Consider the following 25,520-nt stretch of genomic DNA (forward strand, 5'->3'; position numbering starts at 1 on the left):
AAATCACCCCTGACAACACATTTTACCTGGCAGTCCAACATTGTTTATCAGCATAATAAAAAGTGCCAATACTTACCACCTGTCTAAAATATGCAGCAATAATAAACACAGTTACAGGGCATATTATGGTCAATGATGAGATATTAATTTATATCCCTGGAAGAAAGGGAAGAAGGCAAAGGCTATGATGCCTCACAGGGGGCAAAGATTGCTGTGGATCAGGCCGAGGTCTTTTTCTCTCTCATGAGCATCAGTGGAAAATTGCATTGATTTTTTTTTAAGTTATAAAATAATAATCCCTATGTTATATGATCAAATTACAGAAACAAATGGCCAGGATATTACCTTTCTGCTCCTTCGTTGGCTAGTTGAAAGTGTGTGTGTTTCTTGTACATGGTTAAAAATGAATTAATTCAGCTGATCTTTTTGTGCCAGGACAGAACTAAATAAATAGTGCTCTGTCATCATCCTCTACACTAGCGCATTACTGACCCATTTCTTCTACTGTCTCAAAGTGCCAAACTGCACTTCCCAACAGCTTTCATACTGGTTTCCTCTTCCTATAGTTTCTCCCTGCTGGAGTCTTGAGAAACCCCCTAGGTCCCCATAGTTTCAACCTCTCCTCCCAGTCTCCTGATGATGGAGGAAGGAGAGCTAGAGCTATGAAAGATTCTTATCAGTAACATTTATAGCCAGAGCAAAAAACTCAGCTAGTTTGCAATGTGAGCATGGTGAAACAGCCCAGTTCCATACATAATTTTTGGACCCAGGAACCTTTACCTTAATGGCAACATAACACTTTTTGCTCTCTGTACACAGTAGGTATTATTGTTGAAGATGGATCTCAGGAGGTGGTTGCAGAGGTCAAAATGTCACTCTCCAGATAGGAATGCAGGGATCTGTGACTGGATCACTATGGTAGAGAGCTGCAGGTTGCAGCTAAAACCAGACTCTGGTTTCTGTGAAATGGGAATAAAATAAATTAATTATTGAACATAAGCTCTTTGTGCTTTGATAAGAACAATATTTTGTCTATTTTACTGAAATCGAGGCTGAGTGGTTTCAGTTTGGTTTTGTACCGAAAACTTGTGACAGTCAAACGATTAGGTTATATCTGTTGCCCAAACCCTCTGTTATTATGTACATTATGCAAAGAGCTTATGTTAAATGTTGCCTTTGATATCTTGGGGTTGGATCAGCTGCACAGGTAGAAGGTGAGCCACACCTCCTTTACTGGAGAGAAAAAACACAGAGCAGTGTCTTCAGAAATGGCACCCAATACTGGGGTAAGGGACACAGACAGAGCTCTATACACATGCACAAACACACACACGTTAACACTTGAAATTTTAGTTCTATTTTTACTAGTGTTTAGTAAACCAATGGAACATTCTCATGCAGACAGGACAAACTTTTGTTGCTAGTCATCTTAACACAACGAGGCACATGTACGTATGTCCCAGGACAAACATTTTGGTAGTGTCTACACCAGGATTTACAATTGTGTTTGTTAATGTGTGCTATTAATGTGCTCAAGCATAACTAAAAGTTGAAGTGTAGAAAAGCCCTTACATGTTTTTGTTATATAAATATAAACCATAAAATTGGCGGCCTTTTGGAAGGAGGGGAACTGAACTTATCTATGGAGCTTTTGTTCCCCCAGGTTTGGGGTTAAAATTACTTCACTTCATGAAAATGCCAAGGAAATACATTTTACAGTAAGCAAAGAAAAAGAGGGAAGGAATAGAAGGACACAGCTCCTCTACTAACAGATTTTATTTAAATGTTTCCAAACTCATGCACCAATTTCCACCATATTTTCACCATGCTGTTACAACATATTACATGGAATCATCTTCCAGATGAAATAAAGAAAATTAGAATGATTTTAAACAGCTCTGAGAATTTGGGGGTAGGAGGAGTCAGCTACAAGTATTTCACCTGGAATTTTTATTGCCCTGGATAATAAGGTAGCACGTAACTGTTCCCATGTAGTTGTATCCGGAAGTATTTAAGTGGTCTGTCTCCCCTACTGCTTAGAATGTGCATCTCTCCAGCTGCATACTGAGGGTTGCTGGGATTCGGAAAGAAATGCTCATGAAACATGACTTTCACAGATTTTTGGCCCATCTGGAGCACTAGATCAGCATATGGTGAGGCAGCACAAACTATTTTGATCTTGTATACTACCTGACTAGTGAGGAGGTGCTAATCTAAGCTCTTTTGCCAACACTAACCGTCTCCAACTTTATTGTTCAATTTAAAAACAAAAACAAAAAAACCTGGTGTTTTGGCCAGCCATACTGGAATGACATTCCCCAAACAATACAAAGATGCTCACAATAAACTGGCTGCTGCTGCTACTATTCGACCTTAGGATAAATGGGGGCGAGTGGGGAAAAGTGTAAGGGAGGAATGTTTTTTAATATAAAGTGTAGGGTTATCCTTGGGCTAGAGACAGAGGTATAGTTTAGAAAAAGATAAGGAAATAATAACTAAAGCTGCATGCTTTATTACTTCAGGTAAAAATATCTTATGAATAATATAATCGTCTCTGGTTATTGGGTATGAAAAAGATAAGTGTAATCAGTGTACTGTGATACAGGAACATTAACACTTTCACACTGACTGGATATAGACTCGGAAATGTGTTAAGAATCACTGGGTCATCTAAGTGGAGGATTATTCTACACACAGGCCCTAGGTCAATTTAAATTATTTAATTTATCTCGGTGACCGCGGGGGCCTAAACATCCCTTCCTGATTTTTATCTTTCATCCTGTTAGCGTAGATTTAATGTTGAGGGATCAGGGATATGAAATTCTAGCACGGAAGTGTACAGCAATCCAGGTGCTGGCTTTGGTAGGGTTAATAATGGAATAGCAGAGCAAACTGACTCAAATTATATCAAGGACATTTTCTTACCAAGGAGCTTTAATCAGTCCCCCCCGCACACACACACGCACACTTCAGTAGTATACCAAGGGTTCTTCCAGTGCTCACTGGCTTGTTACAAGCTTTAAAAGAAGGGATGATGCATTGTAATTAATACAGTGTCTTGTCCTGTGTCCCACTATTTCCTTTGGAGTAGAGCGGGGCTGGAAGAGGGATACACAGCCCACCCAGCTGCCTAGAATTATCTGCAAAAGTCATAGTGGAACATGAAGCAAAGGGTAGAATGCCCGGTTTTCATTCAATCCTTTTACAAACAATTGTTTGTGACCAATGTTGGGAGGGTCTTTTTAGGGGGCATGGGATTAAAGCACCTAAATACTACACTGATTGGCTGTTAAGATTCTGACTACTTTAGGTATTTCTAATGAATGTGATGATGTCCTGTCACACCACATGGAATGCAGAGATAGTCAGCTAACTCAGTCAGTAAAGTAAGAACTGCTGAGCACCTGCAGCATCCATTGACTTGAGTTGGAGCAGTGAATGGTCAGCACTTTAAAGAATCAAGTCCTGAGTGTCTCTAGTCAGGTGCTAAAATATATATTGAAATCAAGGCACCAAAAGCTAGTTGTTATTTTCTTGAAATTTTGGCCCAAGTGCCTCTATGGGGAGAGAGAATGCTAGTGGGATGGATAGGTAATCAAAGGGGAGGAGAGAAAGCCTTGGGATGAGCATTTCAAAGAGGCACTAAGACGGATAATATCAATGTTTAATTTTAAGCATTTTTTCAAGTTATCAATTTAAATTTTCACAATTGCACATAAATATGGGGCAGGTCACACAATTATTTAAAATGACAGCAGACACTGAGATTCTAAAAGTTACAGCTTTATAACCTTTCAAATACAAACTGTCAACATCATGTTTCAAAATATACAAACTAAATAGCCTTAAATCAAACTCTAATGAGTTCTCTAGCAGCATTTTCTTTTTACTTTGCTTATCTTTACTTTTCTATCATCAATGGAAATGTTTTCTGTTGGGAGTATGTATTTGGTTAAATCAATGTTTATCAGTATTTACCCATAAAAATCTAATTCTTCCAAATCTATTTATATTGAACTATTTGTAATTATAGTCTTGTCTCGATATCTCATTCAAATTAAGCCACTGAGGCAGCTGAATATAAGTTGACCCCAGATACAAGACAATTTGAAGATGAATTTATCCCACCTGCTTAAAGACAAGACATGACACCATTCAAGAAACCCGTTCAAACCCAGCCTGAAGTGGTAAAATATCCACCCTAGCTGTGAGATTCCTGATGCCCCTGATTTAACTAGAATTGATTGACTCCATTGGATTAAACTCTGCATTGGCTCAATACTTTTGAGCTTCAAGTTGCTTCACTTTCGGATATGAAGTTAGATTTATACTGATATTTGGATATTTTCCCCTAGTGTTCATGGAGGAACTGGATGGTAGGATCTCATCATAGCACTGCAATGCCTCCAACTGTAAGAAGATTCAGCAGAATATGTTCATTGACCAAACAACGTAATCTTTCTGAAGAAGAAGCCACTTAGTTTGAAAAGTTATGAGGACTTAAAGGACAGCATGCCTCCCTAACTGAAGCATTCCATGAAAAAATTCATCTCACAGCACCAAAAAAAGCCCCCAGATACCTTACAAATCCAGGCCATTCAACATCATTGCCAAATGCATTACTTTTTAGAAGAGCCACCAAGAATAATTACAAATTTGGTAAAATACATGCTGTTTTGAAGGACTAATAGGGGCACTGTGCACAATGAGGCCATGTTGTTTCATAAACATTCTGATTTTGTTTTGTGAGAGTGTACACCACCCAGTTTTACTTTGAATTCTGGATAGCAATAAATCCCAAACTTCAAGGAAAATTTAGCTGAAACCATTGTTTCCGCCCCTCCCCCCACCCCCATCCCCATCTGATTACTTCCTGAAAACATAAGTTAGTTCAGATTTCCTTGGTCACTTGAAACTCAGCCCCAATTTGCTCAAAAATAGCCCGATTTCACTGAAAGGTTTATAAACTCAGCAATCCTCTCCATGAGTCTGGCTTACGTTTCCAGTTTATGATAAAACCTGAAACCAAGAAAAAGCGAAGTCCAAGTTTCCAGCAAGAGATTAAGTTAAACCAAAATCTCAGACACAAGACAGCTCTGGAGAAATTTTGATCTAGATCCAAACTTTGCAGATTGGGCCTCTCTAGGTTTCCGGATTTATTCCAAAAATCTGACACATGAGTCACAAGACATCTGACACCCTAATAGGCCTTTGAAGACTACTGCAAGTTTTCAGTGCTGGAATGGTTTATCGTATTGTGGTTGGGGAATTTTTTGTTCTCTTTTTGAATCTTTTTTGTCAACTAGTAAAAGAGTCCTGGCAGTGTCCTCCAGCCTCATACCTTTCCTACTTCTAGACACGGTTGTACTTAACGAACATAAGCTAGTGCCTCAACATTTCACACACAGACCTCATTCTGAAAGTTTCAGTTTCCCTTTCCTTGTCTTCAAAGAAATGGGGTTCATTCTCTCAGCTGTAAAGCTGTTCTATGCAGAGTTAAAGACATTTCAGGAAACACTGTTGAGAGCAGTCAAGAAGGAAACTACTTGCTACGTTTAGGGACAAAGGGGGAACTGAAGAGAATGTTTGCTATTTTGCATATGGACATCATTGAAATGTTTGATGTTTATTAATTGCAGTGCAGTTATTTTAAAATTAACATTAAGGTTCAATTTTTAAAAGGTTACTTTTCTGGAAGGTTGTTGTTGTCTCCTGATACCTAGAATTCTATGAGGTCAGTTGCTGCATAGCTGGACTATATTTGAGTAATCATAAAGTGAGCAACATGAGACCAGATGTCAATTAGGCAGGAAGAAGAAGAAACTAGGTTTTCCTGAAATGAGCAAAACCAGAATTGCACAGGATAGGAGGGAATCTATCCAGTGAATCAGTGAGTGAAATAGATTTGGGTGTCATTGCGGATAATCAGCTGAAAATTAGCTCCCTGTGTGATGCTGTGGCCAAAAGAGGTATGGTGATCTTGGAATGCATAAACAGGGGAATCTTGAGTAGAAGTAGAGAGGTTATTTTTCCCCTGTATTTGTCACTGTTGCAACTGCTGCTGGAATACTGTGTCCAGTTCTGGTCTCCACAATTCAAGAAAGATGTTGTAAATGTAGAGATGGTTCAGATAAAAGACCCAAGAATGATTAAAGGACTAGAAAACATACCTGATAGTGATAGATTGAGATATTTGAGTCTATTTAGCTTAAGAAAAAGAAGGTTAAGGGGTGACTTGATAACAGTCTGTAAGTATATACATAGGGAACAAATATTTAATAATGGGTTCTTCAATCTAACAAACAAAGGCATAATACCATCCAGCGGCTGAAAGTTGAAGTGTGAAGAAGTCATACCTGACAGTTTCAGAAAGATGCGTGAAGGCAAATATATCAGTTTTAGAATAGTTAAAGCCTTATTTCCTATGAACTGAGATTACCTCAGGTTAATTAAGGACACCTGTGTCTAATTAAGAGCAGCCTGTGACCTTTAAAAACATCTTCCAGTGAGAGGGAAAAAAGGAGGGATGAAAAGCAAGCTGTAGAAGGGCTGCGTGCGGTGAAGGGGAAAAGATTTCTCCTAGGTAAAGAGCTGATTTTCTCTATGAGGGAAATCTTATGTTTATTTGTCTTTAGGGAGATGGCCTTGGTTCCCACAGTGGGTTAGAGAGGGTATCTAGCGATTGGTAAGCAGCTCAAAAGACGCAGTACGCCAGTGGCAGATAGGAAATTAATTTTTTTAGTTTAAAGGGGCCTCTTGATCCAACCCTAATGTGAAGAATTAAACCTCTAGAGTAAGACTGATTTACCCCAGGTTCCCCACAACACCTGAAGGAGAAAGTCTGAGCCCTGATGTGACAAAAGAGGTGCATTGTGACAGAAGCTAAACAAATTCAGATGACAAATAAGGCGTACATTTTTGATAGTAAGGGTAATTAACCATTGGAACAATTTACCAAGGGTTCTAAGATTGGATGTTTTTCCTAAAATATATGCTCTAGGAGTTATTTTGGAGACGTTGTCTGGCCTATGTTATACAGAAGGTCTGAGTAGATAATCACAATGGTCCCTTCTGGCCTTGGAATCTATGCCCAGGAAATAAGAGAGCAGATTAGATCAGAGCAATCCTGAGGGGGCAATAGCAAACTGGGGAAATTCATAAGTTTCTGAGGAAAACAGGAAAGGCCAGTTCCATTGCAACTTGGCTGAAAACCTCCTGAAGTGACCCTAGGAAAGGTATTTGGAAAGTGTTTATAAGCCAAATATTTCAAACTTGTGTCTTAAAAATGTTTGTTGGATAAAGTGGCTTGATTTGCTATTTACTTCATGGAGGCTAGTGGTGTTTTAACAATGGTTGCAGGAATTCTTGACCTGTTCAAGGGCTGGATGGGCCCCCAGTTTAAAATTGCTCCTTCCAGTACATAAGAGATACCAATTATCCTCCCACTGCATCTATATTCCTTGCCTCAATTAAAATAAAAATTGAGACATTACTTTGTCTTTCTTCACTGAGTAAAGTATACACAAACAACCTTTCTATGCAGCCTTGAGATTTTTCTCCTCCTCTGCCTCAAATTGAAGTTTATAGACATGCTGGAGCTTGTAACATTTGAAACATTTGCCAGTGTTTGCAACTCCCCAAATGCACAGCCTCATTTGCAGCCCAATCAAACTCAGTAGTTGTAACAGTTACCTAGGCAGGTCTTACTCTAGAGTTTAAAATTCCCCACCTACAATATATATAGTTAGTCTTAATAAATAAATGACTTGGACCATGCATTATATATCACTCAAATCCATGAGGACACAAATTATGTATAATACATCGGCTGTGTAATTTATTTATTAAGCAAAACGTGAATTTTCCATGCTTGTGTTTTGAGGCACAGTTTGTCACACACAGCTAAATGATGTATTCTTATTAGTCCCACTCAATTACCAAGTCATCCCTCTGTGCACTGTATATTTGTTAATGATAGTGCCACAACACTGCGTCTACAATACCTGTGATTTTAGTGATTCATAACCACTCACTAAAACTGTGAAAATGATAAATTGACTGCTGTTGATTAAGTGCCGCCAACAGTATGTTTCATATGTGTTTGTCACAGTTAGAAGTTAAAGAAACAGCATTGCTCCAATCATTTAAATAACTAATTAAGCAGAGCTCTCACTAGATATAGAGAGCTCTTCAGAAGAGGGGAAAAAATATGCTAAAATAAGCGTGGCAATGGTTTTTGCATGCATATGTACATTGAGACCTTTTCTGATACAGCCCAGATAGCCATAAATAAATAATGAACAACAAAATAAAAAAGATAGATAATCTAAAAATTAAGAGTGAAGAACCTGGTATGGAATGGAGTCCTTCCAGGCTCACTTCACAGGGCTGATTTGATGGCTTTAGCTGATCTGAGATTAACTTGGAACAACAGTGCGCTGCAGTAACATGTAAGGCAGTCCTTGATGACAACACTTTAATCGGGGGCAAATAGAGGGGATAGGTAAAACATTCAGGCACCACTGTAGGGAAAAGGTTTGGGCATTTGTGCCTAAAGAATGGCTGATAAGGGGGAGGAGGGATATCCCTTTCAAACACAGATTAATTATCCTTAGTGCTTTGGTTAATGTTTTTGTCTCCCTTTAGATTAATCCTGTATGGAGTCCTCGGAGCTAATATTAGAAACTGAGTGGAACAAGACCAAGAAAAGTGGATGTTCCTCTGCCAACAGTTTGAATTCTATCTTAGTATGCCAGAGTAGACAAATGAAAATAGAGTCCTGCTGACTCATGGTCATCTTATTAAGACCACAAAAAGGAGTGGGGAAAAACCAAACAAACAATCTCTTTCTCATTTCCACTTTTGAACTAAGTGGATAGATGACAGAGCAGAGTATGGGATTCTGCTTTTTTGAACTAGTGGTCTTCAATTAACTAATATCTCCAAGAATTGCATTTAAATAGGCACTCTTCATTCCAAAGTACTTTACATATTTGATATATAAACCACTAAGGAACTGTACCCATCTCCATGGTAGAAAGCAGCACCCAAGTAGCACATAGACCGCTGCAGAGCAGAGGAAGGAGCAGGGTATCTGACCCTTTCACCACTTCTAGGAGAGAACATGGGCATCAAAGAAATGTGTGGTGAAAGTTTAACCTATTAAAAAGCTTCACCACTAGATAGCATTATTTCTCATTACACACTTCAGAAAATACCTTCCACATAGCCTACATCCATCTTTCTCATATCATTTTGCATATTGAATGAATAGTGAGAAACTATTATCTTGAAGTTAACTTCTTACATCAGCAGGTAAGCCCAGTGACTGTATTAAACGGAATCTTGCTCTGACTGCATGGTTATCCCTTTTCATGCGCATTCACACTACTGAAGTTCTGTTCATATAAATGTGCTCGGAAAGCAAATTTAGGGCCTGTACCACAAATTTACTTTAACATGAAATGAAATTCAATTCATGACTACTTGAAGTATGTTTTTGGTGGAGGTAGTTAATCAAGGTTAAGTTTTCCAATCAGGGAATACAAATAGTTTAATGTGATATAGACGATCTAGTCACACAGCTGTAATGTCTCAACATGAACATTGAATGCTCTACTGTCTCAGTGAGAACAGTTCACAAGCAATCAATAGACTGTAATTTATATGCAGAACATTCATGTAAACTTTTTGAAAACAGAACAATTGTTTTCAGTCTCTTTGGACTACCCACAAGCAGGAAATGAGGCTCAGTTCACCTAGTTGCTTGCTGACTTTCACTAATGGCTTCCGTGTCATTGCTATCTTCCTTTCCAGTTTGGATTGTTCCACAGAAAATGAAACATTCATCTGGGTTCCTATCCTCTGGTCTTTCCTTTAAGTTTTCCGCTCCTTATTATTATCTTTATTCTTTTACTTTTTTATAGAATATTTTTTAAAAGTCTCGTCTCCTCTCTTCTTCTTCCGTTCAGTTATTTCTCATCTTCCTTCCCAGCTGCATGACATTATCCCTGCTGTATTCTAATCTTTGTCCCCCTAGTGGCCTAAAATGATCACCCCTTTGTACCTTCTGGTTTATTAATTGGCTTTGAAGCATCTGATGCCATTTTTCTATATGTTGCCTTAATTCTGACCATTCTACCAGAAATGTCTGTTTTCATTCTCCAATTTTTTCCTGAGCTTCACTTCTTAAACTTCCTTTCTCTCCCATCAGTAGATAATATTCTGTCCTACCAGTTTCATCTCTGTAACCAAGAACATGGGTCTAGCACTTTTATGAGTGATGCTGAGAGTGGGACTTTCCTTTACAGCATACCCACCTAGAGAAATAACCAAAACATTATTTCTACAGGGATATTTTGTTCTGAAGATGTTTATTTGGCACCTATTTTCTTTCCATTAAACAGATGTCAGAAAGGTCTCAGTACAGGTCTAATAAAATGACCTTAAATTCTGATACTCTTTGGCATTTTATGTATTTATTTGCAGATCTGTAAGGCTTGTGGATAAAATAGATGCCTGTTAAATGTATAGTGTGGCTGATGGTAAAAATGAATTCTTTTCACAGGTTTGTTCTTTACAACCAAGCAGTCTTAAGAATTTTGCCATTTACATATCACAGTATAAAAATTTTTCACAGTAAATCTGCTTAACAACTTTATTTATAGAAAATGACAGGTGCATTTTTATGACACCTAGTACTTTAGGTCTTAATTTTGACAAAATTGTTGTTTTATCCTCCAGTTATATATAATTAAGTTTCAAATAGCCACTGTGTATAAAGAGTTTAGGATTGTGGATAAGTCTAGAATTGGTATTTGAAGGATTAATGTGTCAGTATTTGTGTATATTTTTCTGTGGGCTTTTCAATGCAAAATAACATGAGATTTGACCTTCCCAAAGTATTTAATTCCCTAGATAGTGAATCTACCATGAAAAAAAACAGACCTTGTGTGATTTTGGCCCCAGATACTACTTTCTTAGGCACTAACTAAGCAAATGAAAAATATAAACATTTGCATATAAAGAGTTATTTATCTCTTGGTTTTGTTTTACAAGAATCTAAATTCATAGTCCAATTCCCGGTTCTCTCTCAGCTCACTTTATTATTTGTATTGTGACAACAACTAGAGTTCCCAGACAAGGATCAGTGCCCCATTATGCTAGATATTGTATACACATAATAAAAAGATAGTCCCCACCCCAAAGAGTTCTCTGTGACAAATGTGTTGCTAAACTACCTGCATCTCGTTGACTGAGAGACCATGTCTAGAACATACAGTTGTGTCCTCAGTCACTGAGCTAGGGCAAGTTTGACCTCTTCTGCTCTTACCGAACTCACCATGTATCACCTTAATGTGGTTGGGTGATAAACTACAGTCAGTTGCTGGTGCAGTTCTCACCTGGAAATGCAAAAAACCCAAGCAGCACCTTCTTCCAGCCCCCACTGCTTCCTCTCTCCTTGTTCTGTTGCTGCCTAAGTTACTGGTTACTTACCAGTCCTAGCCCAAAAGCACCTGAAGAACTCTTATCTCCCACTCTCTGAATATTGGAATTTCTTTTTCTTTCTCTCACTGCCTGTATCTCATACTTTCTCTTAAGAGTGGCATTGTACAACAAGAGATATGGGTAGGTATCAGTGTGGTTCAACCATCCTCTGCCCGTGTAGTGGTGCTTCTCACCCATCTAAGTCAGGAGCACCTAACTGGGCACATAGGAGGCCTCCAAACACTTTTGAAAATCCCCCAGTGAGTAGCCAGCTCCTTAGCCATTCTTCTGACACCTGTCCTTTGGGACTGCTCATCCTCTAGAGCACTCAGGGGAATTAGGTGCAATTAACAAACTTTTCTGAAAAATCTCCTGAGCCCAGACATGTGCTGAGCTCTGTTTGGAGTTTATGGCAGGCCTGTTGCACCTGTATAAGCTTTTGAACATTCTGCCACTAATTGAAAGTTCTCTTCTCTTCTTACTATCCCATCTCAGTCCTACTTTCTTATTTATTTAGAACAGTCAACCACAACATCGGATGTACATCTTAAGCACCATGCCCAGTATGCTGTGAACTACAGTAGCCCTAAGTTTGAAAAACACACAGCTCAGATCAACTGCATTGTTCATCCATGCTCAGTAAAGTAGATTTGAAACTCTGTAGCCCCTGAATTGCTATGAACTAGGTGGGACCCATTTCTAAAAGCTTCAGGACCCTGTAAAAGGATCTAAGGTGCCACCTCAGCCTAAGGGAATGTGCATCAGCTGAGGTGCTATAAGGGGTTTGAGTTCTGTTCTCCTTCCACTGACCGTTCTCAAGTCTCTGCACTTACTAGTCCTTATTTAGAAAAGCTTCATATCATTCCCATCCATAAGGGAGTAAGTGACTTACCAAAGGTAACAGGCCACAGTTGGGAACAGAACCAGGGTTTTTGCTGTAACAAACCCATAATTCACTAGACCATAAGAACTGTCAGAAAAATTCTGTGACGTTTACATGCTTTAGTTATATACATAGTAAATAGGGCTACTCATGCTTACATACCTTTTGTCAGGTCTCTTCAGATCAACAGATGAAAGAACTATGTAATCAAAAAATTCTTGTCTATTTTAGTAAGACCTAGGAGGGCTGAATGATTAATTTTATCCTGTGGGTTATGCCTTGGTCCAAGTGCTAAAAGACCTAGGTTCAACGTATGGGTTTAGCACTTATTTGCTGTGTGTGAACTTGGGCATGTCACCTAATCTTCCTGTTAACATCAGTTGACTGGGTTATTAAAACTTATTTCTCCACCTGATAGTTGTGTGACGTGGAGATGAATGTTTGTTCAGTTCTTTCCAAAAGTACAGCTCTAAAATAATTACTTATTACTACTTGTCTCCCACAGCTTGAAGGAACAGAGAGTACTGCATAGGAAAGACAGATACTTTTCACTCTCTCCTATTTTACTGCCTTCTACAGATCCCAGATAGGGCAATCTCAGAGGACACAAGTAGAGAGTGGGAAGGGACGCGGAATGCTGGGCACAAATATCTTCTGTGGAGAGAGATGATTTAAAAACAAAGTGAGGAAGACAGCATTCACCATATTAGTGGAGCTTTCAGCTTCTACTGCAGGAGGTGACTCAGTGGTTTAACTAGCACCAGTTCAAATCTAAGCAAGATTGGCTCAAACCTCATCTTTAAGGTAAACTGCAAGGAATATATTTTATTGTATTTTTATTGTCAGTTAGATCTTAAAACGTGAAGCTCTGTTGGCTGTGTGAGGGTGCACATGTTAAAGATTCTACAACAAACTTTGTAAGAGCAGAGGTCAGATATCCCCTTCCTTCCTCTGCTATGCAGCGGTCTATGTTTGAATTTAGTCATTTGTGCTACTATATCTTCATGCACAATATGAATACATAAGGAGGGCTGCAGAGAGCCAGTGACAAGGCAGCCCATGAAAGCTCATGCTCTAATAAATTTGTTAGTCTCTAAGGTGCCACAAGTACGCCTGCTCCTTTTTTCGACAAGGCAGTATTACTCCAAATATCCAACATGTGACTAAGGCAGGTGCTGACAACCACCAGGTTTTTACCACCTCTTGTAGGCTGTTGGAATCAGTACATCTGGTAGGAAGGGACAAGCAAAGTCCAACCAGCAGTGATTGATTTTGGCTCCTGTTCAGTTGAACCTGGAAAGATTCAGTTTTGAATGGGCCCTGCCTACCCTCCTGGCTGTTCTACCAGTTCATCAAAATGGAACTCAGTTTAAATGTGACAGCAGATCTCTGACCTTGGAAAGAAGTTTCAGTTTACAAAACTGTGCTATAATATTATGCAAGCCAGAAAATAAGGCATTTTATTGAAATGGCTGGAGGCCTTTGTCAATCAGTCTGAGTGCAAGGATTTGCATAGGTACTATATTTCTCAATAAGTGTGCTGTGAATATGCAAATCTCTCCTCTGTTTGGGTATCTAATCAGTCTTCTCCAACTGGATCCTGTACTCCATTTTCAAATTGTTTTCCAGCAACAAAAATGTCACCTCAGCTTCTTATTCCTTTCAGTTAAAGAACGAAAACTTTAAAGGTTACATGGAAGAAAGCACAGGAAATGGGGCTTTTAAATGGATAAAAGGGAACATTGTTAAAAGATTAAATAAAACTTTTGACTTATCTCTCCGCTCTCCTCCTCCTCCTCCTCCACTCTCCACAAGCCAGGAAAGCTACTGTCTCCACAATAATTAATTTTTGTTTACATTGAAAGGCTCCCAGTCTCTCTCTCTCTCTCAACTTCTGAAACACAATATAAACTAAAGTAAATTATGGTTATTCTGAGGACAAGAACCTGTTGACCTCTAGGAAAGGAAGGAGGAGAGACATAGAGAGGTATGAGACATAAGGTAGGAAGGAATGAGGGGAAAGGGTTAAACAACAGTTTACCGTCAGAAGCTTGATGGTCTGTTTCCTCTTCATTTTTATTTAAAATTGGAAAATTTAATACAAATATTCAGTTTAAGGAGGCTTCCTGTTAATTTGGCAATGACCATATTCTGGCCTAAATGCGCCATTGACTTTTGTTCTTGAAAAATATTGACTGTAATGCATTTTATTTGAGTGTATAGACATGCACTGATCCAGTGGTCTTGCCACATATAAAATCTTTATAAAAATGACAAGTAACAATTTTTCGGACTTTTTCTCCAAAAAGTAAGACCCTCCATATCCCACAAAACTAGTTTCCATTTACGCATCTCTTTAGCTCTCATCTTCCAGACAAAACTTGGGAGAGCTAGAAAAGATATTTGGCCACAGAGTTCATTCAGGCCAAGTTACAGTTAATGCCTTGTAAAATGGAAGCATCATCAAATTCTTCTAAGAGTGAGACAGTTCCCAGTAACTTGCAAAGTTATTAATGGAGTGTTTAGGCCTTTGTCAGGAATATACAGTCACTGGGCTTCTCTCCTGATGTAAGAAGTAAATTCTGATTTCAGTGGAAAGTTACCCTTCCAGAACTGAGACAACTGTCTGAGCTAAAACATAAAATAATGAGACAGTTCCTAGTACCTACAGGAAATACAGAATAATGATGTATTACTTCCTGCAAGAATTAGGAAGACAGGGGCTAAGAGAAATTTTATTTTGAGCAGTAAAGTCATCTAACATGGAGACTCTCTCCAAGAAGCCAAATGGAAACAGGTCTTCTGCTTATTTGTGCTCACCCCCTAGCCATAGGATAGACTTAGCCGATCTGGGACAAAGAAGAAATACAGTGACTCCAGTATTGCTGCTAACCCAAGTATTCACGATCATGAGTCAATGCTACCTTCCCTCTATTCATGGAACTGCCTTAAAAATCATGAGACTTTTTAAAAGTAGATGGCAGATTTGAAGCTCTTTATATTTGCCTTTTGGATTTTGAGCCATTAGAGTACACAATTTTTCAAGCATTCCTCCCCTACCCTGAAGGCTAGAAACTTTTTTAAAGCTGATTCTCTCACATAATCACCCAATTCCAGGAGCTGGGGCTTAAAGAAAAACACCAGAGATCACAAGTTATGTGATTAAAATCAGAAGAATTGGTAACACCCACCATGTGGCCTCGCTCAACAAAGCAGATTCAGATTTTAAATACATGAACTGATAAAGCAGATAAATGTCATTTATCCAGATTGAGCCAAAAGGTTCTAAACAGAATGGCACAATCACTTTTACATACTGTCCCCAAACAAAATCTGAGCAAGCCAATGCTGTCTTAGAAGTGGCACTCAAACTGAAGCTCAGTTTCACTACTTTTGTGGTTCCATTCAGCTTATTAAACCATATGCCTAACTTCTGACTATAATGCCAGGACAGACCAGAGACACAATCAATATTAAGTTATGCTTTGAGCCTACTTCTGGCACTGTTCCCTGTAATTCTTACTGTTTCCTTAAATAGTAAATTCATTAATTACTGGGATGCTAGGTTGCTTTTAGCAAACATGCTGTTTTGATTTCTGCTGCCTTCTTGTTAACAGATTTCAGTCTATCTACAGTCAGATCTCAGTTACAATTTACACAAATACACTATAACCCTACATTTTCAGCCCTGGTTCTGAAGGTGCCCTCAGACTGACATAACCAAGCAAACTGAAGTGCCTAGGCACGACAGAGTGAGTTAACAATGAGCTGCAGGCTTTAAGTGAGTTTCCTACACCAAATTCTGGCCTCGGCTACAGCAGGGTGTAAATCCAGAATAACCCTCCATTTCTAATCTCATCTATACAGGGTATAAATCCAAAGTGATGGCATTGAATGAGTTACTCTGGATTTATACCCTGTGTAGATGAGGTCAGAATCTGGCCCACTGGATTTATTTTTCCTTCAGTATTTGCCACACCCTGAAAATAAGTTGTGTGTGCAAGAAACAGACTAATCTCTTTGAATTTAGTCATTTGTGCTACTTTGCATCAGTTTTAGTAAATAGAGTGCCTTCCATTTTTCCTTCTCAGACATTTTCTTTCTTTTTAGAGAAAGCTTTAAAAAAAAAAAAGTGAGGCGTGCTTTTCTTCGTGAGTCTTCGGCCTTACGTAGTGGCCTGTCCTCCCAGTGTCCTTCCCCAGGCCCCGAGTCATGCATCACTCATCTTGTCACATTGAACTCCAGATGCTCCTACCCTAGAGAATGCTCTGACTCTTGCAATTTTTCTTCATTCTCACTAACAATTTGGTAATGAAATATTGATTTTTAGTTAGATTCATATTGATGCTATTAGGTTTGCATTGATAAATCATGCTGGCCTCCTGTCTGAGAGGCTAGAAAGTGCTACACTGAACCCTGGAGATTACAATCAACTCATTGATGTGTTAATTTGATGGATTTTTTCGTTCTCTTAGAAGGAGTGGGAGGGGTAGGGGAAGATTTTTCAGTAGGGCCGTTGTAAAGTTTTCACAGTGAAGTCAGGGACAGTAATTGCAGGTCTTTCTGGGTGCATTCCCTTCAAAGGTCTCTTTCTGCTTATTTGGCCAGGACGTTAAAAAAAAATCGGGGAGGGGTTGGGGGGGTAGGAGGGAGAAGAAGTCAAGGGTAGAGAGGATATGACACACCTTGTAAACGGAGCTCCAGACTCCCACGGGGGGTGAAAAAAATATAGGAGCAGTTAAATTCCCATTACACCATCTAAAGGATGTAGTCTAAAAGCATTTCCTCCTGCTACACACGCCACCATGTACAGCCCATGCACTGGTGAAATGAAAATATGGTGAAAATGGGAATCCCTTTGCTGGTTTTATCCTACCTGGAGACTATACTATGGAATTTCCAAACCCTCCCCCCCTTTGTCTCTCTAGCAAAATGCCACTTAGAAAGCCAATGTCCACATGCATCTGCAGCCTATTTAAAACAGCCTCTAGCTTTGATTTATGGTACTGTGGAAATGTAATGCCTGTCATTAAGGGACAATACGTGCCGAACCAAAGGATTAAACTGTGATTTCCTTCAGAGACGCAGGACTTCATGGGGTTGCTACAGAGCCAGAACATGGGAGAAAGGCTTTTAAAGAATACTTAAGTGAAAATGAGGGGTTTTTTTTTCCCAAAGCAAAACTATTTGCATCCAGGCTTCAAATTATTAACCCCTGAAAGCTTCCTCCAGCATTCCTTCGCCCAGCCTCCGGCATTGAGGGAGCCTTCATATGAGCACAGCTAGTTTGATAGAAGAGAGACAATGAAAACAGAACAAATTAAAATGTTACTTATTAATAAAACAAGCCCAACAGTTGAAACAATCTATAAAATACTTAAGCTGGATACAGTTTTTTACTTGCTTGATTTCTTTCTATCTTCCTTCCCCGCCCCCCATTATTTAAAAAATACTAATGACTAACTAGCCAGATCTGCAGCATCTTAACTAACAGCTGCTGGGCCAAAAGACTCACCACAAAAGTCAGATCAAAAGAAGTCTGGCTACTTTTGATTAATACACATTGTATTGCGGGGTGGGGGTTCTTTAAAGAAACTTCATTATCAACTCCTTGGCTGCCCTTGCAAGAGTCAGCATTGCCCCATTCAAGGTTGAAGCATTTAAAAAAAAAAAAAACCCAGACAGGACAATTTATTATTATCCAAGACATTTTTCTAGTGACAGTTCAGAGCAAGGTGGGTGCCCTGGGAAAATCAAGATTTTTATGCCATGTGGATGACCTAGTTTAAATAAAATAAAATATATAAACCATTGGAAATGTTTCTAATTACCTTCACACCCAGACTCACTCCCCCTCCACCTCTTTTCTTCTCTCTCTCTTGTGGAGACTTACAAAAGAGTCCTGTCCTAAAGAAATATGTCCTGATGTGTAAGAAGGCAATCATCTGTACTTTCCAAAGATGTCAGTGATGAAACTGTTAGTTAGATTTTGTTGTACTATTGACATCTTAATACCACAAATCCAGCTAGTAGGAGATCAGTAACGTAAACAGCCGAGTTCAAATTAATCTCTTTGAACCTTATTGTCAAACTGAAACCATTGTTTGACATTCTAAACTACCAACTTCATCTTCTTCTTCTTCCACTTATACAATAGGCTAAATGCAAAAGGCACCCCTCCCAAACGAGGGATAGCTCAGTGGTTTGAGCATTACCCTGCTAAACCCAGGGTTGTAAGTTCAATCCTTGAGGGGGCCATTTAGGGATCTGGAGCAAAAATTGGGGACTCATCCTGCTTTGACCAGGGAGTTGGCCTAGATTTGGGGGGGAAGGATAGCTCAGTGGTTTGAGCATTGGCCTGCTAAACCCAGGGTTGTGAGATCAATCCTTGAGGGGGCCATTTAGGAATCTGGGGCAAAAAATGGTCCTGCTCTGAGCAGGGGGTTGGACTAGATGACCTCCTGAGGTCCCTCCCAACCCTGAGATTCTATGAACCAGTGATAACCATTCTTTGAGTATAAAGCAAAGACAAGACTGAGGTTTCACTTGCAGAAAGAGTCAGGAAATGTAAGTTATGATATCCACTGTAAGTGTAACTCTGGCCCCTTGTACACATGTAGTGGTTTTTATGACCATATATGCTGTTAGTGAATTTACTCATTTAGACTTTTACAGCACTGATCCCATCTCCAAGTGCTTTTAGAATTAGTTAAACACTCAATGCAAGATTTAAATTTACAGTTCAGTTAACAATACATGTCCTATGGGCTAGCAACAAAATTTAAAACATCCTCCAGACCCAACCCAAACTACCTCACTGCAAACCCACTGGGAATTAAAGCTCAGTCTATCAGTCCAGCTCTGTCCCACATACCTGCTTCAGAAGACAGGCCACTGTGTCTCCCAAAGGCTGATAAGTCCAGGCTCTTGTAGACAAAGCAGGCTTCATATACTCTCTGGGCCAATTGCTTCAGTTGTTGTAAATCAGCATAACTCCACTGATCTCAGGATCAGGTCCTATACATTCAAGGTCACTGACTCATGATTGCAGTGGGAAGCAATTTAGAAATTCTTGACTTTTAGACGTGTAATTTTTACTAGATCTCGGTGCTGAACTTTTTTTGGGGGGGGGGGGGAATATAATTACTTGAAATAGAAAAAAGAACAAAAAACACACAGTCCCCATACATTTAAGTGAAGGGGCTAGTTGAATGATCACATCCAATTAGATGTACCAACACTAATACCAGATTGCACATTTTAATCAAGTTTCATGCTCTCTAGGTCTTCTCCCCCTACATTTAAAATGCCCCTGCTGCCCACTTAAGATTTTGCAATTACTGTAGGACACAATAAACTGAGTGCAAAACCCTAGGGTATGCAATAATTATTTGAATGTGCACTGCAATGACCATACGTTAAAAAAAATAGAGGTGGCAGATTAAGGAGGAAAATGGGATTGCTGCTAATGGATTCTTTGTGAATGGTTAGGTGATTTCCACTGATCTACTGGAGCTGGATACATACAGCTCTCTGGAGCTTTGCACCTCTGTATGTCAAAACCCTAGTGGGAAATCATGTAATAATCATGTCAAAACCACCTTTCTTCAAAACATGTCAAATTCACTTTATCTGATCTACCTTGCTTTTATCATGCCCATTGCCATGGTATCAGCGTGCCTCATCCACAGTGCAAGTAAGAAGTTTTAAAAAACCAACCAACCAACAAACTTGTGAGGGTTATCTGAGCAAAAATGTAAAGCATATGGAAAACTTCTCAATAGTTGGGGAAATGTACCAATTCCACACTTACTTGTTGCAAGAAAAATCAAATGGAATTTTACTGAACTTTTTAAAACAATTCCTCATGGGGCTGGGACTAAACATGAGAGATTTCAGCCCAAAGGGGAATTTTGACAGTAAACTTTAAAACACCTGAAACAGATTGCCTTTTCAGCTGCATTAAGCAGCATTTCCTGTTGCCGTGATGTGCTAATAGCAATATAACCTTCTGCTATCACCACCCATAATCTCAAAAAACTTGTGACTAAGCCAATTTACAGCAGCTGAGGATCTGGCCCTTTAATAGTAGTATGGAAATTTGTAAAAATTAGTGAAAATTAGTAAAAACAAAAAAAAACCTACAACAACTTTACATCTCAAGATTATAGGCACTTGACCTAATCCCACTGTTCTTACTCAGGCAAAATTCCCACTGATTTCAGTGGGAGTTCTGAAGGCCTTCCCACAGAAAGCTTGATCCTCTTTTTTGCCTCTCTTAAGGCTTGATTGTGCAAGGTTCTGAGTACTGTCAATTTCCACTGACTGTAATGGCTATACATATGATCTCATACCGGCACCCCCACACTCCTAGGACACATATTCCATCACTATGAGGCAAACAATCAAACAAAAATAAAATAAGATAATAGCAAGAGTGAAGAGTTTGACTGGAAGTATTCCTCCTGGTAGCACACTCTGGATACAATTATAAGTCTCCTTACTGTATTCACATTAAATTGGAAGAGAAAAAACAAAAAACAAAAAAGCACTGGCTGCCAAACACATTATTCAGTAATTCTCAGTTACCCTGGACACATCTATTAGCACTATTTTTAAAATCATTATTGAAGACAAGGAGAATCTCCGATGGTTTATGTTGATATGTAATCCGTAGCTGCATACTGGTCAAGGAGCAGGCAAAATTTTCAATGGAAAACTCGCTCATTAATGCTTTTTGTTTGACCAAAGCCAGTCTCTGTCATAAGGTTCATGGGGCCTTTTCAGTGGTTTTGGAACATGCGACTGGGATAACGTGAAGAATCTGGGAACGCACGAACTGTGACAACACATGATGTTTTGGACAAACAGAAAAGAAGTTTGCATTAATTAACAAAGCCTCAGTTATCCTTCGAGGATTACCCTGCTTTAGAGTTCTTTCTACAGAAAGAACTATGTAGTGAATGTAAGCCCTCACGAAGGATTCTGGATGGACAGCTCTGCCGCCTGAAGTCTTCTGTCCACAGAGGAAGTACAATACAGGCAGTGGTAATGGAAGCTTCCCAGAACTGCCCTCACCAACGTGTCTCAGTCCTGGCCTGGAGGAACCTCCTTTAGCGGGGAGTCAATTGAGTGCAGTGGGATAGCAATGTGCATATTTGAGAATTAGTGAGACAGCTTGTGATTGTATATACTTGTGTAACTGACCTTAATATGACCCCTCTACACAAACAGGTTAAGATGTGATTTAACTAAAATTCAAATTTTGTCTGAGCGTAGCAGGGGAGAGAGAAGACATCACATACATGGAAAAATCTTTTCCTGCTTGCCAGCATATTTTAATTGATGAAGCCCCCAACATTCCTTGCAAATGTTAAATTAATTTAGCGATTTTTAACATGTTGTTCTTACCATGAAATGCAGTCATCACTTTTCTTTGGCTATTTGCCTCACCTAGGAACAACGAAGAAAGCTAAATAGGCCACACACACACATACACACACACACAAAATGTACATGACACGGCAGCTTGTGGTTTAGCATGATTGTTGGGAAATTCCTATTGCTAAAATATACAAAACACTGATAGCAATGGTAGCTTTTCCTTGAATACAGAGAACTCAGACTTATTGATGATGCTGCACTAACTATGAAAGGAAGATTCAGTTGTCCTTAAAGGAAAGGAAAGATAAATATTACTACATTTTTGGTTACAGACTTAATACAACAGCTGCTTAAAGATTCAATATCTGCTCGCTCTCCAGTCAAACAAGTATATAGGTATAGAAAACAATATTATCCAAATGTCAAGGTAACCTAAACATATTTAAAAATTAATAAATCATCTTCTGATTAGTTGGAGCTGAGAATGTAGAATTATATTGGGCTTGACTTAAATGTTATAAGGAAGCAAGAATAATTCAAATTAAATCCTGTGGCACAGGGGTTTTTTTTTTTTAACTGTATTGTCAAAGATTCTGTTCCAAATTAAATATAATTTTGCATTGCTGCTTTAGCAAACCATAGATGCCTCCAAGTGTATCCACTTTCTCATCTGTTGTCTGTAAACTACTGGCTCTATTTTTGTTATGTTATTGAACCCTCTCTCCTTGACTAATATCACAGAGGATGCTGTTACATATTATGCCATTCTGTCTTTTATCTATTCAGTAATTTTGATTATTTCTTTCCTTCTCAGAATGGATTTTTTTTTGTTATTAAATCCAGCTCTGCATCAAGCTGCTAAGTTGCAGTTTGACCTTTAATTTTCATTTTGCTTTTGGGCTTCCATTTCTTCCCCAAGACCTATTTTTAGTATTTCTCTTTTAATTAGAAGTGAGCTGGAGCTACAAAAACACCCTAATCTATCTAACTTCAGAGCTGTTTGGATCAGGAGGTTTGGTTCAGCCAGTCACAGGGATACAGTCCAGCTGTGAAAGCTGGATCGAGATTCAGGTTAGGATCCCAATTGCCCCAAGGTTCAGAGTATTGTGATCCACTGTTTCCATCTAATCCATTTTAGAGGGAGGGCCCATATATTTTATTTTAAAAGGTTTACAGCACACTGGCAAGAGGCGCATAACTCTGGATTTCCCAGCAATTACCCAATTCCCACATAAGGGAGGAAGTTCTCCAGTTCATCCACTCAGAAACTAGATTATTGCCTCATAAAACTGAGCAGAACTCTCGTTATCACTTTGCTACTTTACTGAAGTTTAATTATGAGATACCACGAAAAGAAGTTTGTTAAAAGCTCATTTTAGAAAAGCAGCCTTGATAACAGGAATACTTTAAATAGTCAAACAGCAGTCAGGTTTTTTTTTTAAACAAATAATCTCCTTGATGTAGAAGAATCAGTAAACTTATTTACAAGAGAGTACCCTGTTAGACAGTAGTATGGACAACAGAGTTGCATTAAGATTCCCACTCTTCCTTCTATAATAATTTACTTTTGAAGACTAGGCCCTTGTCTACACTACGAGTTTAGGTCGAATTTAGCAGTGTTAGATGGATTTAACCCTGCACCTGTCCATACAACGAAGCCATTTTTGTCAACTTAAAGGGCTCTTAAAATTGATTTCTGTACTCCTCCCCGACGAGGGGATTAGCACTGAAATCAACATCGCCGGGTCGAATTTGGGGTAGTGTGGATGCAATTTGACGGTATTGGCCTCCAGGGGCTATCCCAGAGTGCTCCATTGCGACCACTCTGGACAGCACTTTCAACTCACACAGGAAAAGCACCGGGAACTTCTGAATTTCATTTCCTGTTTGGCCAGAGTGGCATGGCCATGCAGAGCTCATCATGCAGTCCCAGAATTGCAAAAGAGCTCCAGAGTGAACCGAACAGGAGGTACTAGATCTGATCGCTGTATGGGGAGACGAATCCGTGCTATCAGAACTCGGTTCCAAAAGACGAAACGCCAAAATATTTGAAAAAAATCTCCAAGGGCATGAAGGACAGAGGCTATCACAGGGACCCACAGCAGTGCTGAATGAAACTTAAGGAGCTCAGGCAAGCCTACCAAAAAAACAGAGAGGCAAACGGCTGCTCCGGGTCAGAACCCCAGACATGCCACTTCTATGGAATGTCTGTGAGGGGAGGGCTCCTGCCTCATACTGGGAATGAGGGGCGATCAACAGGTTATCTCTAGTGCTTATATACAAATGCACAAAGCCTTGGAAACAAGCAGGGAGAACTGGAGGTCCTGGTGATGTCAAGGAACTATGACATGATCGGAATAACAGAGACTTGGTGGGATAACTCACATGACTGGAGTACTGTCATGGATGGTTATAAACTGTTCAGGAAGGACAAGCAGGGCAGAAAAGGTGGGGGAGTAGCACTGTATGTAAGGGAGAAGTATGACTGCTCAGAGCTCCGGTACGAAACTGCAGAAAAACCTGAGTGTCTCTGGATTAAGTTTAGAAGTGTGTGCAACAAGAGTGATGTAGTGGTGGGAGTCTGCTATAGACCACCGGACCAGGGGGATGAGGTAGCTGAGGCTTTCTTCCGGCAGCTCACGGAAGCTACTAGATCGCATGCCCTGATTCTCATGGGTGACTTTAATTTTCCTGGTATCTGCTGGGAGAGCAATACAGCGGTGCATAGACAATCCAGGAAGTTTTTGGAAAGCGTAGGGGACAATTTCCTGGCGCAAGTGCTAGAGGAGCCAACTATGGGGGGGCGCTTTTCTTGACCTGCTGCTCACAAACTGGGTAGAATTAGTGGGGGAAGCAAAAGCGGATGGGAATCTGGGAGGCAGTGACCATGAGTTGGTTGAGTTCAGGATCCTGACGCAGGGAAGAAAGGTAAGCAGCAGGATACGGACCCTGGACTTCAGGAAAGCAGACTTCGACTCCCTCAGGGAACGGATGGCCAGGATCCCCTGGGGGACTAACTTGAAGGGGAAAGGAGTCCAGGAGAGCTGGCTGTATTTCAAGGAATCCCTGTTGAGGTTACAGGACAAACCATCCCGATGAGTCGAAAGAATAGTAAATATGGCAGGCGACCAGCTTGGCTTAATGGTGAAATCCTAGCGGATCTTAAACATGAAAAAAGAAGCTTACAAGAAGTGGAAGGTTGGACATATGACCAGGGAAGAGTATAAAAATATTGCTCGGGCATGTAGGAATGTTATCAGGAGGGCCAAATCGCACCTGGAGCTGCAACTAGCCAGAGATGTCAAGAGTAACAAGAAGGGTTTCTTCAGGTATGTTGGCAACAAGAAGAAAGCCAAGGAAAGTGTGGGCCCCTTACTGAATGAGGGAGGCAACCTAGTGACAGAGGATGTGGAAAAAGCTAATGTACTCAATGCTTTTTTTGCCTCTGTTTTCACTAACAAGGTCAGCTCCCAGACTGCTGCGCTGGGCATCACAATATGGGGAAGAGATGGCCAGCCCTCTGTGGAGATAGAGGTGGTTAGGGACTATTTAGAAAAGCTGGACGTGCACAAGTCCATGGGGCCGGACGAGTTGCATCCGAGAGTGCTGAAGGAATTGGCGGCTGTGATTGCAAAGCCATTGGCCATTATCTTTGAAAACTCGTGGCGAACCGGGGAAGTCCCGGATGACTGGAAAAAGGCTAATGTAGTGCCAATCTTTAAAAAAGGGAAGGAGGAGGATCCTGGGAACTACAGGCCAGTCAGCC

Source organism: Lepidochelys kempii, chromosome 2, assembly GCF_965140285.1.
Source record: "Lepidochelys kempii isolate rLepKem1 chromosome 2, rLepKem1.hap1, whole genome shotgun sequence".
Classification (NCBI taxonomy): domain Eukaryota; kingdom Metazoa; phylum Chordata; order Testudines; family Cheloniidae; genus Lepidochelys; species Lepidochelys kempii.